We start from the raw sequence: 15498 nt of genomic DNA on the forward strand, positions 1-15498 counted from the left end.
TCTTACTTTTGTATTTAACGAGTTACTTCTATTTTGAACTAACTCGATCACCACTCACATTGTTCCCTATGCATTCAAACCTGACTCCTTGTTGGGTAAAAGATATTGAAAACATCCGCTACACCTACTCAAGAGTGTAATCTGAGCGTTATTAAAAATAGCACCATTGCAGGTGAACATTTTGGCATATTGAGTTAGTTTAAAATTTTAGCTTACTTCTTTGATTCGAGCTTGTGAATATTTATTTGTGTTTCTTTTTTGTTTCTTGTGTTAGGTAGATTTTTGTGCTTTTGTTGTGCCTGTAACATGGTATCATGGAAGGAAAATGAGTTTAGTGGTTGGCAAGATTGTAAATATGCTTTCAAGAGAGAGATGTGTGCACCATCTTAATGCTATAGGGAGTATGATTGCTCTTTATGTGGTGGTCGAGATATACATTGGAGCGATTATCCAAATTATTATTCCCCCTCCCCTAGTTATGCTAATGAAAATACTAGTTCTTCTTAAGAGTTTGATACGTCTCATGATGTGACAAAGAAAGAACAACGTGCCAGATATGAAGGTGTAGAAGCAATGCTTCAAACCATCTAATTCGGGTGACTACAATGGGTGAGGATGTACATCTCTTTCATCAATCCATGGAGGTATTTGGAAAGAAACGTGAAAAAGAAGAACATTGTGACGATGCCAATCTTTCAAGTGCCATGGATGTCCTAATCCTCAAAATAAAGTTGTTCAACAAGAGATTTCAAGCCATATGGGTGAGCAAAAAATGTGTGATGACTCAGATAAAAGTTGCCAACCTAAAATAATGCCTCAACTAGAAGAAGAAGAAATCTTGGACTCTCTAAAAATCAAACAAAGGAGATGTTGAAAGACACAAATAAGAAGAATGAAAAATATGGGAAATTCTTGGCTAAATGGTGGGACCTAGTCCAACATAGTGATGATGAAGTTTTTGGAAACATAGAGTTTTGCATGAAGGGACTCTTGCAAGAGATATTGAGTCTTATAATGAAGAAAAAACTTGATAAAGAAGAAATTGTGAGCCTAGAGTAGTTAGTGAATTAAACTCAACAACTTAAAGTCCATGATGGTCAAATTGATATAATGTTACTGATGGTGGATGAGTCCCTCAAATTCTATGTTAACCAATGTCAAGTGTGGGTTCAAATTGAAATGGCTACCCAAAAATTAAAAATCAAATAGAATGTAAGAGTTGAGGCATGTAGTGGTCAAAATTAAATGGTTGCGCCCGATTATGTTAAGAAGATTTCCATTAAAGATGGGGATGAGCTTTGTTTTAAGGAATTCATAGTGATTTGCCAACTAATTGAACCAAAAAGCTTGCTGAAATTGAAGAAATGATACTAGAGTTGTAAGAAAAAACAAAGCAAATACTTTGTGAAAAATATAGTTCATTTCAGTGTGAGAATATCAAGAAAAATTCAAATTCAAAAATAGGAAGGCGACCTCATTTTAACCATTTCTTGACATTATGCTTGAAGGATGTGATGAAAGTTGAACCACCCGGGCAAATGAAGAATTTTGAAACGAGGAACAAAATTCCTAAATTTTGAAGTTTATCATTCAGAGAGGGCAAAATGTCACTTGAGCGCCAATAAGTGCAAAGTGCAGTGTCTACCTTGTGGTCTATTGATGTTCTCACCAATACCCAATGAGCCTACATAAAAGTTTGATGTGAAGTTGGATAAAAGGTTCTAGTCTTTGAAGTGGCGAGATAAAGTTAGTTTTTCACTTTCTTACCTTTTGTAACGCCCAAAAAATGGGTCCCGAGATATCACACGGTGCTCAAGACTACGAGTAGCCTCAAGCTAACCCTGTAAGCCTTCTATTAAATCTGAAACTCATAGTAGAAAAATATAAACATCAAATCAATGCAGAAGTCTGTCTGTTCTAAGCTGAAATTATCTGAACATAATATCTGAAAATATTAGACTTAAGAGTTTGAATAATCAACACTAGAAATCTAAATCATAACTAGCAGTCTGACAAGCCTTTACTACTAACAACTAGAGAGCTATTTGGACAAGCCCCCAATTGACTCGAACTGACTGAAAATACTGAAGCAATTACTATAATAAGCTCGAAAATCTGAATATCTGGGTCCCCAAAATATGAGGATTCACCAATTGTCGAGATGTAGATAGAGATGCTCGAAATCACTCTCGCTGCTGAAACTGAGCACCTGAACCTACATTATGAGACAATGTAGCACATAGACGTATATGTGGATCAGTACTTCTAAAATTTACTGAGTATATGGGGGTGAAATACATAGTAAAATAGTGAGGAAATACATATATCTTTCTCATAAATAATATATGCTAAGTAATAATGGCTCACTTTGGCTTGAGTAATTGCAAACTCTAATCATAAATCATGAATGATAACACATACTATACGAATACTGTGAGCCACCACACATAGTTCTAAATATGTGCTTGAAATCTGTTTTTCAAATCATACATGCTAAGTATAAAAGGACTCACCTCTGTATCTGTAAACTGAAAGCTGAAATCTAGTAGCTAATGACTTATATAAAGCGATATCTAAATAAAATTGTGAGCCTTTACACTTAGTTTCTAAAAAATTTTCTGTTATTCTCTACTCTTTTCTGTTGGAAGGTTTTTCTAATCGACATACACTATGTGAGCTATCATAGTGTCCAAAGTTTAGTTCCCTTATGGGAAAACCTCATGTTGAGGAGATGTGTCATACTTTTGTCAGGGAGTATAACCTAAGCTAAGTGATCACATCTGTAACTGTCATCCATATAGAAATAGGAATAATTTGATAATCTAAACCTACGTTGGCTCATAGCTCTGGGATATGTTAACATACCAACTCGGTGCTAAAGGAAATTCATTTTTAAAACTAGTATAAGGGTTTACAATGAAAACCAACCATGCATACTATGAACTGTAATGAAACTATAAAGTGGATTCCATATCTAAGATGAGGATCAAAAGATCAAATCTTTGTTCAAAATCTAAATATAAACTAATCATGGGATGCTTAAAAGCATAATCTTCTTGAAATATCAACATTCAAACTAGGGCTTGATAACCTATGCATCAATTTCATGTAAAATCATCATTAAGTTTATGCTAGATAATGAAAGTATTCATAATTCAATTCTAAATCTGGGAATTAATGTCATACACATAAAAATACGAAAGTAGACATGCAATTCAACATCTAAATCACTTGTAATCTCATAATCTTCAAATAGTAATGAGTGGGTATAAACCCTAGACTGAAATTCATATAATTTCAAATAAAATTCAACTTTAAAATTAATTTTGAGCACAAGGATGAAAGAATTATCCCTGTTCATAACCCCATATACCTTAGTTGATGAATGGATGAAGAAGCTTGAACTTTGAGTTCCTATTTGTGCTCTTGAAAATTAATTCTTGAATTAGGATTCTTGAATTTTGGGTTATCTTGGAAAAGGAATGGTGGAATTTGAATTTCTTGAGGATTAAGATTTAAGGTTCTAGTATTTCTTGGAGAGGAATTTGCTGAAAAGTAATTGTAATATGCTTAGAGTAGGTTTAATTCCTTGTTTTTCATGATTTTGGTCTTGGAAAATGACTAGATTGCCCTTTGAAAAATTTAATTTAGAACTGGAAATCCTAATTTTGCACTCCACCACAACGCAACGCCATCGCCGTGGCTTACTGGAAAAGGAACAATTGCCATTTTGGGCTCTGCCACGATACGACGTAATCGTGTTGCATCACTGGAAAAGGATGAGTGCCATTTTGCACTCTACCGTGACTTGGTGTCTACTCCATTGAGAATTTTGGCGCGATACTGGCAAATCACGGTGAGCTACTGAAAAGGGACGAATGGGATTTTGGACTTCACCGCAACACAGTGTAATCGTGGTGCTTCACTGGAAAATGAAAAATTGTGAATCTGCCCTCCACCGCGACACGCTGCTATCGCATTGAACTATTACTTTTCACTAAAAATGCCATAACTTCTCACTTGAGTATCAGGTTTAGGCAAAAATGGTATCGTTCGAAATCTAATTCAATTATATACAATTTGGTAGGCCTATAGATGGAAAATTCTACATGTATCAAGAGTTATACATTTTTAAAGTTGACTCTTGACACACTAGGAGCTAAACGGGACTAAGAAAAATATGGGATATTACAATATCTCCCCCTTGGAAACATTTATCCTCGAATGTGACTAGTTAAATTGAGGATACTGAGGAACTAAGACAATATACTGGCTTGCACAATTGAAACAAAAATGCATGGATGAATCTAAATCTTATTGAGAGACTGAACTAATCTGTAAATACATAAATTGACTTGAAGATAATCACATGGCTGAATCTGAGACTGGAAAAGAATTGAATTAAGGAAGACTGTTACCTTAGGCTGAATCTGAGTTTGTGGAGAAGAGGTGAGGATAGTTGGTAAGCATTTTTTCTTCTATTTCCTAAGCAGAACCCTCAACGGACTGATTTCACCATAGAACTTTGACTAATTAAACTTCTTTGTTCCTTAGTTTACGGATCTGATGATCAAGAATCTCTATTGGAAGTTCATCGTATGAAAGAACATTCTGAATATTTATGCTTTCTAGAGAGACTACAACAGCTGAATCATCCATACACTTCTTCAATAAGGATACATGGAACACTAGGTGAATTGATGACAAGTCTGCAGGTAGCTCAAGCTCATACGCTACCTTTCCCACACAACTCAAAATCCTGTAGGGACCCACATATAGAGGACTAAGCTTCCCCTTTTTGCAAATCTCTTTACCCCCTTTATGGGTGAAACATTTAAATACACAAGATCATCTACTTCAAACTCAAGATCTCTCCTTCTTACGTCTACATAAGATTTCTAATGACTCTGAGCTGCTTTCAATCTCTCTTAAATCAACTGACTTCTCTATGGATTCAAACACCATATCTTTCCCAATAAAAGTGGCCTCCTCACTTCGAACCAACTGACGGGTGATCTATATATCCACCCATACAAAGCCTCAAATGAGCCCATTTGAATACTAGAATGGTAACTGTTATTGTAGGTAAACTCGATCAACGACAAGTGGTCATCCCAACTGCCTTTGAAATTAAGAACACATGCCCTCAATATTTCCTCTAAGGTCTGAACGGTCCTCTCTGCCTGACCATCTGTCTGCGGATGAAAAGCTAAACTGAGATGAAATTGGGTACCAAGACCCTTCTGAAAGGCTTTCCAAAACTGAGAGGTAAACTGAGTACCCCTATCTGAGATGATGGACAAGGGAACTCCATGCAATCTAACTAACTCTCTGATATACAGCTTAGCATAATCTTCAAATGTGTAGGACATGAACTAGCAAGAAGTGGGCTGATTTGGTCAATCTATCTACAATAACCCATATCGAATCATGCTATCAAAGCGAATGGGGTAACCCTATCACAAAGTCCATGTTCACTTCTTCCCACTTCTAAGTGGGAATACCAAACTCCTGTAATATGCCACCAGGTCTTTGGTGCTCTACCTTAACCTGTTGACAAGTTGTACACTTGGCTACCAATTTTGTGATATATTTCTTCATACCACTCCACCAATAGACTTTCCCCAAATTGCAGTACATCTTGGTGGATCCTGGATGAATGAAATAATGCACACCATGAGCTTTTGCCATAATCTGCTACCTCACATCGTCAACACATGGCATACATAATCTAATTTGGTATCTCAACACACACACACACCATATTTTCTTTAGGAGAAAACCTCTACCTTTTGGTCTTTAACTGAATCCTTCTGTTTGACCAAACTAGGATCCTTATCCTGCTTATCTTTCACTTTAGAAACTAGAAAAGATTCTAAACTACTCTGAACCCAAACATTACCTTCAGCTGAGTCAACCAACCTCATACCCAATCTAGCTAATTGGTGAACTTCCCAAAATAATTCTTTCTTATCATTCTCTACATGAGCAACACTGCCCATAGATAGGCTACTAAAGGCGTCTGCCGCTGCATTGGCCTTGCCTGGATGATACAACACACTCATGTTATAATCTTTCAAAAATTCTAACCACTTTCTCTGATGAAGATTTAACTCCCTCTGAGTGAACACATATTGCAAGCTTTTGTGATCCGTGAATACATCGATATGCACCCCATAAAGATAGTTCCTCTAGATTTTCAATGCAAACACCACAATATATAGCTCAAGATCATGGGTAGGGTAGTTCTTTCTGTGAGGCTTAAGCTATCTAGAGGCATAGGATATAACCTTACCTCTCTGCATTAAAACATAACCCAGAATAATTCTAAAAGTATCAAAATAGACAACGAACCCATCTGTACCATCAGGTAGTGCTAAAATTAGGGCTGAAGTGAGTCGAGTCTTCAACTCCTACAAACTCTTCTCACAAGAATCTAACCACTGAAACTTAACTTTCTTCTGAGTTAGTCTAGACATAGGGGATGCAATAAAAGAAAACCCTTCAACAAAACATCTATAATAGCCAGCTAAACCCAAGAAACTTCTGATGTCTGATGGAGGGATGGGTCTAGATTAGTTTCTTATTGCTTCAGTCATTTGGGGATCAATTCTAATACCATCACTGGAAATAATATAATCGAGGAAAGCTACTGACCTTAGACAAAATTCACATTTGCTAAATTTGGTGAACAACTTGTGATCCTTAAGAGTTTGAAACACAATTCTAAGATGGTCTGCGTGGTCATCCTCACTACGAATGTAGACAAGAATATCATCGATAAAGACTATGACAACCATGTCCAAATACTGTTTGAACACTCTGTTCATCAAGTCCATGAAGGCTACTAGGGAATTTGTCAACCCGAAGGATATGACTAAAAACTCAAGATAACCATAACGGGTTCTGAAAGATTTCTTTTGAATATCACATTCCCTTACTCTAATCTGATGATAGACGGATCTAAGGTCTATTTTGGAGAAATAACTTGCACCTTGAAGTTGGTCGAATAAGTCATCAATCCTAGAAAGAGGATATTTATTTTTGATTGTGACCTTATTTAACTGATGATATTCAATGCACATTCGTAAAGAACCATCTTTCTTTTGCACGAATAGGAAAAGCACCCCATGGAGAAACATTGGGCCTTATGAAACCATTATCTAAATGGTCTTTAAGCTTCTCTTTTAATTCCTTAAGCTCGGCTGGAGTCATATGATATGGAGGAATAGAGATAAGTTGAGTATCTGGAAAAAGGTTAATACCGAATTTTATTTCCCTATCAGGAGGTACCCCAGGCAAATCTTCAGGAAAAATATCAGGAAACTCATTGAAAACATAAACTGACTGAACTGTTCGAGCCTCAGACTTAGTGTCTTTGACTCAAGCTAGATATAGATATACCCTTTTGATATCAACTTTCTAGCTTTAAGATAGGATATGAAATGACTCTTGGGAGACACTAAATTATCTTCCCACTTGAAGAATAGCTCTTCTAGAAACTTAAACTTCACCACTCGGGTGTGACAATCTATAGATGCATAACAAGAATGGAGCCAATCCATTCCCAGAATAATGTTAAAGTCTACCATATCTAACTCTATTAAGTCTACTAACATGATCTTATAAAGGACAGTGATAGCATACTTTTTGTAGATCTATTTGGCAACAACTGACTCAACCATTATGGTAGAAACCAAGAAGGGCTTAGGAAGCTTTTTAGGACCTACTTCAAAATTTAATGCAACTAGTGGGGTCACATAAGAGAGATTTGACCATGGAATAACAACACATAAACATCAAAATGAAAGACACAAAGCATACCAGTAACAATATTTGGTGAACTCTCCTACCCCTGATGGGATGGTAAAGCATAAAACTAATTCTGGCGCTGACCGTCATTGGTACTGGATGATGCGCCCTGAGGAGGTACTGGACGACCTTGAAGAGCTGGAGTGCTAGTATCCTGAGTCTAGGGACGAATATCCCTATTTCCCTGCTTAGCATGAGGACACTCTTTGATTCCATGACTGAACTTACCACAACCATAACAACCTTTCTGTCCCAATAAACCATCACCAAGGTGATTCTTACCACACTTAGTACATGAAGGATAACTGAGTTTTTCACTCATACTATTATGAGATCTGGTCATAGAAGTCTTACCCCACTTCTCTTGCCTAGCTCTCGGGGTGGGATCACTAGCTGAAAATGGCACTATCATAGATGAGTAACTCTAAAATTATGAATGGTTTCCCCCTCCAAACTTTGTCTGGCCATAATCAAACTGCCTAGTTCTAGCCTTCTTATTTTCTCTCTCTTTAGAGATAGTGGTATGGACTATATACACTCTACCCTCTCCAGACCCTACTATGTAGGAATATACTGGGTTTGTTGTTGTTGTTGTTGTTGTTTTCTCCTCTTTAACTTTTTTGTCTCAATCTGTTGAGTATGCATCATCAGCCTAGCAAGATCCATTTCCCCAATAAGTATGGCAGTCTTACACTTCTTGACTACTAAACCATATTCTCTAGTAATAGACTTATACTCAACCTAGGGTCAGCCATCATATTATGGGCATACTTAGACAATAGGTTGAACTTAAGACAGTACTCCTTCACTATCATCAAACCCTGACTTAGGTTCACAAACTCCTCTACCTTATCTTCTCTCATTTTATGTGGAAAGAACCTGTCTAAAAATGTATCTTGAAACACCTGCCAACTCATAGGAGTTGCATTCTCACCTCTACTATTCTTTCACATAACACCCTAATCATACGCCATATCCTTCAGCCTATAGGATACCAACTCTACACCCGCTTTCTCAGTGACATGCATAATCTGGGTGATCGTTCTTATCTTATCTACGTAAAATTGTGGGTCATCATCTACTTTTAACCTAAAGAGCTTGGGAGGATTCATTCTAATGAAGTCACGAATTTTGGCTATTGCTAAATCCCTATTCTGCTGAAGTGAGACTGTCGCCTGATGGTTTTCCTGAACATTGGTAGTCACAGGTTGGGCTAACGCTTGAATGGTAGCCCGAAATTCAGCATGGGATATATTCTTATTTAGAGGGTCAATGGGCTGGGGTGGTTGGTTATCATTTCTGTGTGCATTAGCTTAGTGAGGAGGCATATTTAACTATCATGTAAGAGCATGAGTTAAAAGAAGATAGAGACACTATAAGCATGATAGATCATAAAAGAAAAGGATGATTTCCTAAAAATATCCCGTAGCCTCTTGCTTATAAATGTGGAACGCTTCACACCCATGATCAAAACTCTATGTAACGTGGCTTGTTTGACTCCCTAGGATATATATAACCTTAGGCTCTGATACCAAGTTTGTAACACCCTAAAAATGGGTTTTGAGACGTCGCACGATGCTCAAGACTACGAGTAGCCTCAAACTAACCCTGTAAGCCTTCTACTAAATCTGAAACTCATAATAGAGAAATATAAACATAAAATCAATGTGGAAGTCTATCTATTCTAAGATGAAATTATCTGAACATAATAATTGAAAATATTAAACTTAAAAGTCTGAACAATCAACACTAGAAATCTGAATCATAACTAGCAGTCTCACAATCCTCTACTACTAACAACTAGAGAGCCACTAGGATAAGCCCCAGTTGACTCGAACTGACTAAAAATACTAAATCAACTACTGTAATAAGCTAGAAAATCTGAAGGACTGGGTCCCCAAACTATAAGGACTCACCAACTATAGGAATGTAGATAGAGATGCTTGAAACCACTCATGCTGCTGAAACTGAGCACCTGAACCTACATTATGAAACAATGTAGTACATAGACATATATGTAGATCAATACATCTAGAATGTACTGAGTATATGGGAGTGAAATGCATAGTAAAACCGTGAGGAATACATATATCTTTCTCATAAATAATGCATGCTAAGTAATAATGCCTCACTTTGGCTTGAGTAATTGCAAACTCTAATCATAAATCATGAATGATAACACATACTATACGAATACTGTGAGCCACCACACATAGTTCTAAATATGTGCTTGAAATCTGTTTTTCAAATCATACATGCTAAGTATAAAAGGACTCACCTCTGTATCTGTAAACTGAAATCTGAAATCTAGTAGCTAATGACTTATATAAAGCAATATCTGAATAAAATTATGAGCCTTTGCACTTAGTTTCTAAAAGCTTTTCTGTTATTATTTACTCTTTTCTTTAGGGAGGTTTTTCTAACCGACATACACTATGTGAGCTATCTTAGTGTCCAATGTGTAGTTCCCTTATGAGAAAACCTTATGTTAGGGAGAGGTGTCATAATCTTGCCAGGGAGTATAACCTAAGCTAAGTGATTACATCTGTAACTTCATCCAAATAGAAATATGAATAATCTGATAATCTGAACCTACGTTGGATCATAGTTCTAGGGCATGTGAACATACCCAACTTGGTGCTAAATACTACTCCCTTTAATCTGTATGCACATTCTGTAGGAAATCCTCTTTTAAAACTAGTATAAGGGTTTACAATGAAAACCAATCATGGATCTATTTACTATGAACTATAATAAAATTGTAAATCGGATACCATATCTAAGAAGAGGATAAAAAAATCAAATCTTTGTTCAAAATCTGAATGTAAACTAATCATGAGATGCTTAAAAGCATAATCTTCTTGAAATATCAACATACAAACTAGGGATTAATAACCTATGCATCAATTTCATGTCAAATCATCTTAAAGTTCATGCTAAATAATGAAAATCTTGATAATTCAATTCTAAATCTAGGAATTAATGTCATACGCATAAAAATACTAAATTAGACATGTAATTCAACATCTAAAACACTTGTAATCTCATAAATAATTTCATATAATGAGTGGGTATAAACCCTAGACTAAGATTCTTATAATTTCATATAAAATTCAACTTTAAAACTAATTTTGGGCACAAGGATGAAAGAATTATCCTTGTTCATAACCCCACATACCTTAATTGATAAATGGATTAAGAATCTTGAAATTTATCTTGAACTCTGAGTTCCTATTTGTGCTCTTGAATATTGATTCTTGAACTTTTTGAACTGGGAATCTTGAATTTTGGGTTATCTTTGAAAAAGAATGGTGGAATTCGGATTTCTTGAGGATTAAGATTTGAGTTTCTAGGGTTTCTTAGAGAGGAATTTGATGATAAGTTCTTAATATGCTTAGAATAGGTTTAATTCTTTATTTTTGTGGATTTGAGTGCTTGGAAAATGACTAGATTGCCGTTTGGAAAATTTAATTCAGAACTAGAAATCCTGATTTTGCACTCCACTGCGACACGATGCTATCGAAGTGGCTTACTGGAAAGGAACAATTTCCATTTTGGGCTCTGTCATGATGTGGCATAATACGTTGTGTCAATGAAAAAGGACAAGTGTCATTTTGTACTCCACCATGATGCGGTGTCTTCTCCATTGAGAATTTTGGCGAGATACTGGTAAATCACGGTAAACTGCTGGAAAGGGATGAGTGGGATTTTGGAATTCACCGCGATGCAGCATAATCATGGTGCTTCACTAAAAAATAGACAATTGCAAATCTGCCCTTCACCGCGATGCGCTGCTATTGCATTGAACTATTATTTTTCACTAAAAGCCCATAACTTCTCACCCGAGTATCAGATTTAGGTGAAATTGGTATTATTGGAAAGCTAATTCAATTATCTACAATTTGGTGGGTCTATAGCTAGAAAATTCTACAGGTATCAAGATTTATATAGTATTAAAGTTGACCGTTAACACTTTAGAAGCTAAATGAGATTAAGAAAAGTACGGGGTATTACACCTTTGCCCCAAGTACCTCAAAGAGATATTGATCTAAAGTTGAGCTGGAGATTCAAATTCTCTAAGTGAATACATCAATGGTGAGGTTGTTTGCGTTGTGTCACAATGTTAAATCAAGAGCTAAATGGGAGGCAACCCATCATTTCAAAAAAAATTATTTCTTGAATTTTAATGTTTTGGATAATTTAGGATTATAATTTTGACTAATCTACAAAACTTTTTGAGTTTTTGGAAGTTATGGGATACAAAAATTTGACTAAAATTGAGTTTGGGGTTGTACTATCTTAAAAATTAGAGTTGAATAATTTTATGCTAGTGCTAGAAGACCTCAGGTGTTGCAAAAGTGGACATATGTTTTCTTAAGCAGACATTCAACAAAAGTGGTCAAGGTCACTTAAACGACCACTCAATCGCTATAGCGAATGGTCAAGGTTGCTTAAGTGATCAAAAGTCCGCTTAAGAAGCTCTCGACTATTCAAACTCATGATCGCTTAAGCGATTAAAAGACCGCTTAAGCGATAAAAAGACCACTTAAGTGGTACCCAATGTTCAAAATACCCCCAGTTTAAAATACCCAAAGTTTAAAGGCCCATTGCCAATTTTTTCTTCTTTGGTCTCAAATACTTTCTCCCCTTTAATTCCTTTCTGCACGAATAAGGTATGTTTTATGTATTCCTTTACTCTTGAGTTTGGAATGCATGGTAATCTCTTCCCTCTTTTATTTCTACTGATCAGGGCAAAAAATTTGGTGCTATTTGTTTATTTAAATTGCTAACTCTATAAAGGTTTTGTGTAAAATTTAGATTTAAAATGTACATCTTGGTGTAAAACATAAGGAAGTCTTGAGTAATTATGTGTTATTTTAAATAATTGAACTAGTTTATGCACACCAAGTGTTTGATTCTTAGTCTATGAGAGTTTTGCAGTTTGTTTATGAAAAAATTCATGAATTGTTGCTTGAATTGAAGGGTAATTATGTCTTATGGGTTATAAATAGTGTCTGTGCTGCAAAATGGTCAAAAATTGGTGTTGATGTTGTTAGGGACAAAGGGTCTTCTTAAGCGACCTTTCCTTCGCTTAAGCGAGTGTTGTGTAAGCGACCTCTGGGCGCTAAAGCAAAGACCGCAAAAACAAACCCTTATTGCATAAGCGGTACTTGCGAAAGTGACCTAGGACCGCTTAAGTAGTACCTTATGTCAATTTTGGCGAATTCTAAAAAACTTGAAACTTGATATTTAAGCCCTAAATTGACTCTTGACTTATTTATTTGGCTTTTATTACGCACATTGAAATGTTTTACATGCTAATTTTGTGTATTTATGTTTGTGTGGTATTGTTAGATTTACAAAATACCAAGAATGGAACACCACCTTATCGATGAAATAGAGGTTGGAGGAGAATATGACCAGAATCAATTCCTCTCTCGCAAATGTCAAACGACATACTATTTAGACTTGGTAGGAAGAAATTATATTTTGAGAGAGGTATCTCACTCGATTGAGTTCCCGAGAACCTTACTGATTTTTATCAAAGATTGGAGACCACGAGGTGGCTTTATTTTTCCCTTATACTATGCCAAGCCAATGAGTAGTGGGTTAGAGAGTTTTATGCCAGTCTTAAGGTCATAAAACTAGCTACCCCAGTGATGAAAATATGGGGCAAGACTATCCATATTGGAGCTGAGGTGTTAAATAAGCTTTATAGTTTTCCAAATTCTTACTATTCAAATTTTACTACAAAGGATTGTGCTCTGGGTATTTCGTTAGCATCTAAGACTTGTTTGGGTAAGAATGTGCCTTAGGAAACCTCTAAAGCAGGGATCACTTTAAAAGATTTCACGGCCGAAGCGAGGACTTGGATTTAATCATTTTCACCCATGTCTCTCCAAGTGGTAATGTGACAAATATCTCGGGGATGAGGGCCTAAATGGTTTCTTGTATTTTAGATAACATTTCAGTGAATATTGGTCATTTTATCATCCTTGAGCTCCAAGAGTACAAGTTAAAAAATATAGCCCAACTCTGATGTTCCCCTAATTGATTATTGAATTATGCAAGCAGGCTGGAGTTAATGAGTACTCCAAGGATAATTTGATAGAACAAAGGGTACCGATCTAACCATTAGAAAAGCATGGTAAAGACATTATTGCCAAAGCAAAAGAGAAAGATTGATACATGCAGGTTAGTTCAGGACGAGTTTGATTCTTATAGGTTATTAGCTGAATGTCCATTTTAGGTATTGAAAAATGAGTTGAGGATGGTCCAAGAGCTTGTAGCTAGAATCTCCACAGGGCTAGGTGAGACATTTGAGGGGTCTACCTCTTACGTCCTAAAGAAATTCTATGATTGGTTCTTAGAAGATCAAAAGAAATAGGGGACCCATATTTTGACATTAGAGAAGGTGTACATCAACTTGGATAAGTCTCATAAAGATTTGAGAAAGTCCTAAGATAATATGAAGAAGAGAAAGAAGAAAGAAGAGAAATTCTTCTCCCAAATATGGAAGGGTGTGAAAGGGTTGTGAAAAGTTTTGAAGCCTAAGGATCAATTCCCCTATCTGAGGCAAGTAGAGGATGATGACATTCCTACATAGTGTTTGATGATGACGATGCTGATATTGAGGGTGAAAATAATAAATAGACCAAAAGTAATGGGAGTTATTGATGTAACTTCAGGGAGCCCCTTTGCTCTCTTTTGCCTTGATATTATGCAATAAGGACATTGCAATTTTTAAGTTTGAGGTGCCTTGTGTTTTTATTTATATTATGTTTTATTTGGATATTTGTGTTGTTTTATTTGGATACTTGTGTTCCCTTTTGGGTCCTTGGATTATGTATCTTTGAATATTTATATGCCCTTGCCAGGTTTGACTTTTTATTGTTTTTAATGTTATGTGGCTTGTTGGGCTTGAGCTTTATTTGGATTTTGTTAGATTAGTAATTTTTCTTTTGTTTTCATTTCTAGATTAGTTTTCTTTTGGGAGTCATGCTGGGTGATTTCTTTCCTATTATAGATTGAGTGACAAAATTCTTAAGGGAAATTATCATTTTTGGGTGTTGGTGTTGCCTGTGTAGGGGAAGTCTGATATAACACCCCACAAAGTCATAACTAAGCTTCTAAACATTTTTCATATATTTATAAGCCTAAAAATGATTATTTATAGTCATAGATAAGTGTCATGATCATTAAACTAGTGTGCAAAGTGCTCCCAATGCGAATCATGATCATAGGAAACATTTAGAGCAAAGTTGAGTTGAGAGCATTTGTTATCGATTGAATTTTAGTATTTGATCATACAAGGGTCAACATTAAACCAATATGACTTCTATAATATATAGATTTTTGGAGCTTAAGACCCACCAAATGAAAGGTATTTGGTTTCTCCTCCCAATGCATCTAATTTTGCCTTAATCCAATTCTCGAGTGAAAAGTTATGTGCACATTTGTGAGCAAACCAATAAGGGCCTGTAATAAGAGCATGGCATGCTAGCAGTGCTCCATGATCAGACCGTGCCATGCTTATGTTCATGCTGATGCTAAGATTCTATTTTTCTTAAGTTTTCAAAGGGAAAAGTGGTCATTTACGTCCTAAATACTCCTACAACTTATACTAACACATTTTCCTTCAACCCATAAACTAAATAAATCATTTCATCTCCTCCTAAACACTCA

Source organism: Capsicum annuum, chromosome 1 (assembly GCF_002878395.1).
Source record: "Capsicum annuum cultivar UCD-10X-F1 chromosome 1, UCD10Xv1.1, whole genome shotgun sequence".
NCBI classification, from domain to species: Eukaryota; Viridiplantae; Streptophyta; class Magnoliopsida; order Solanales; family Solanaceae; genus Capsicum; species Capsicum annuum.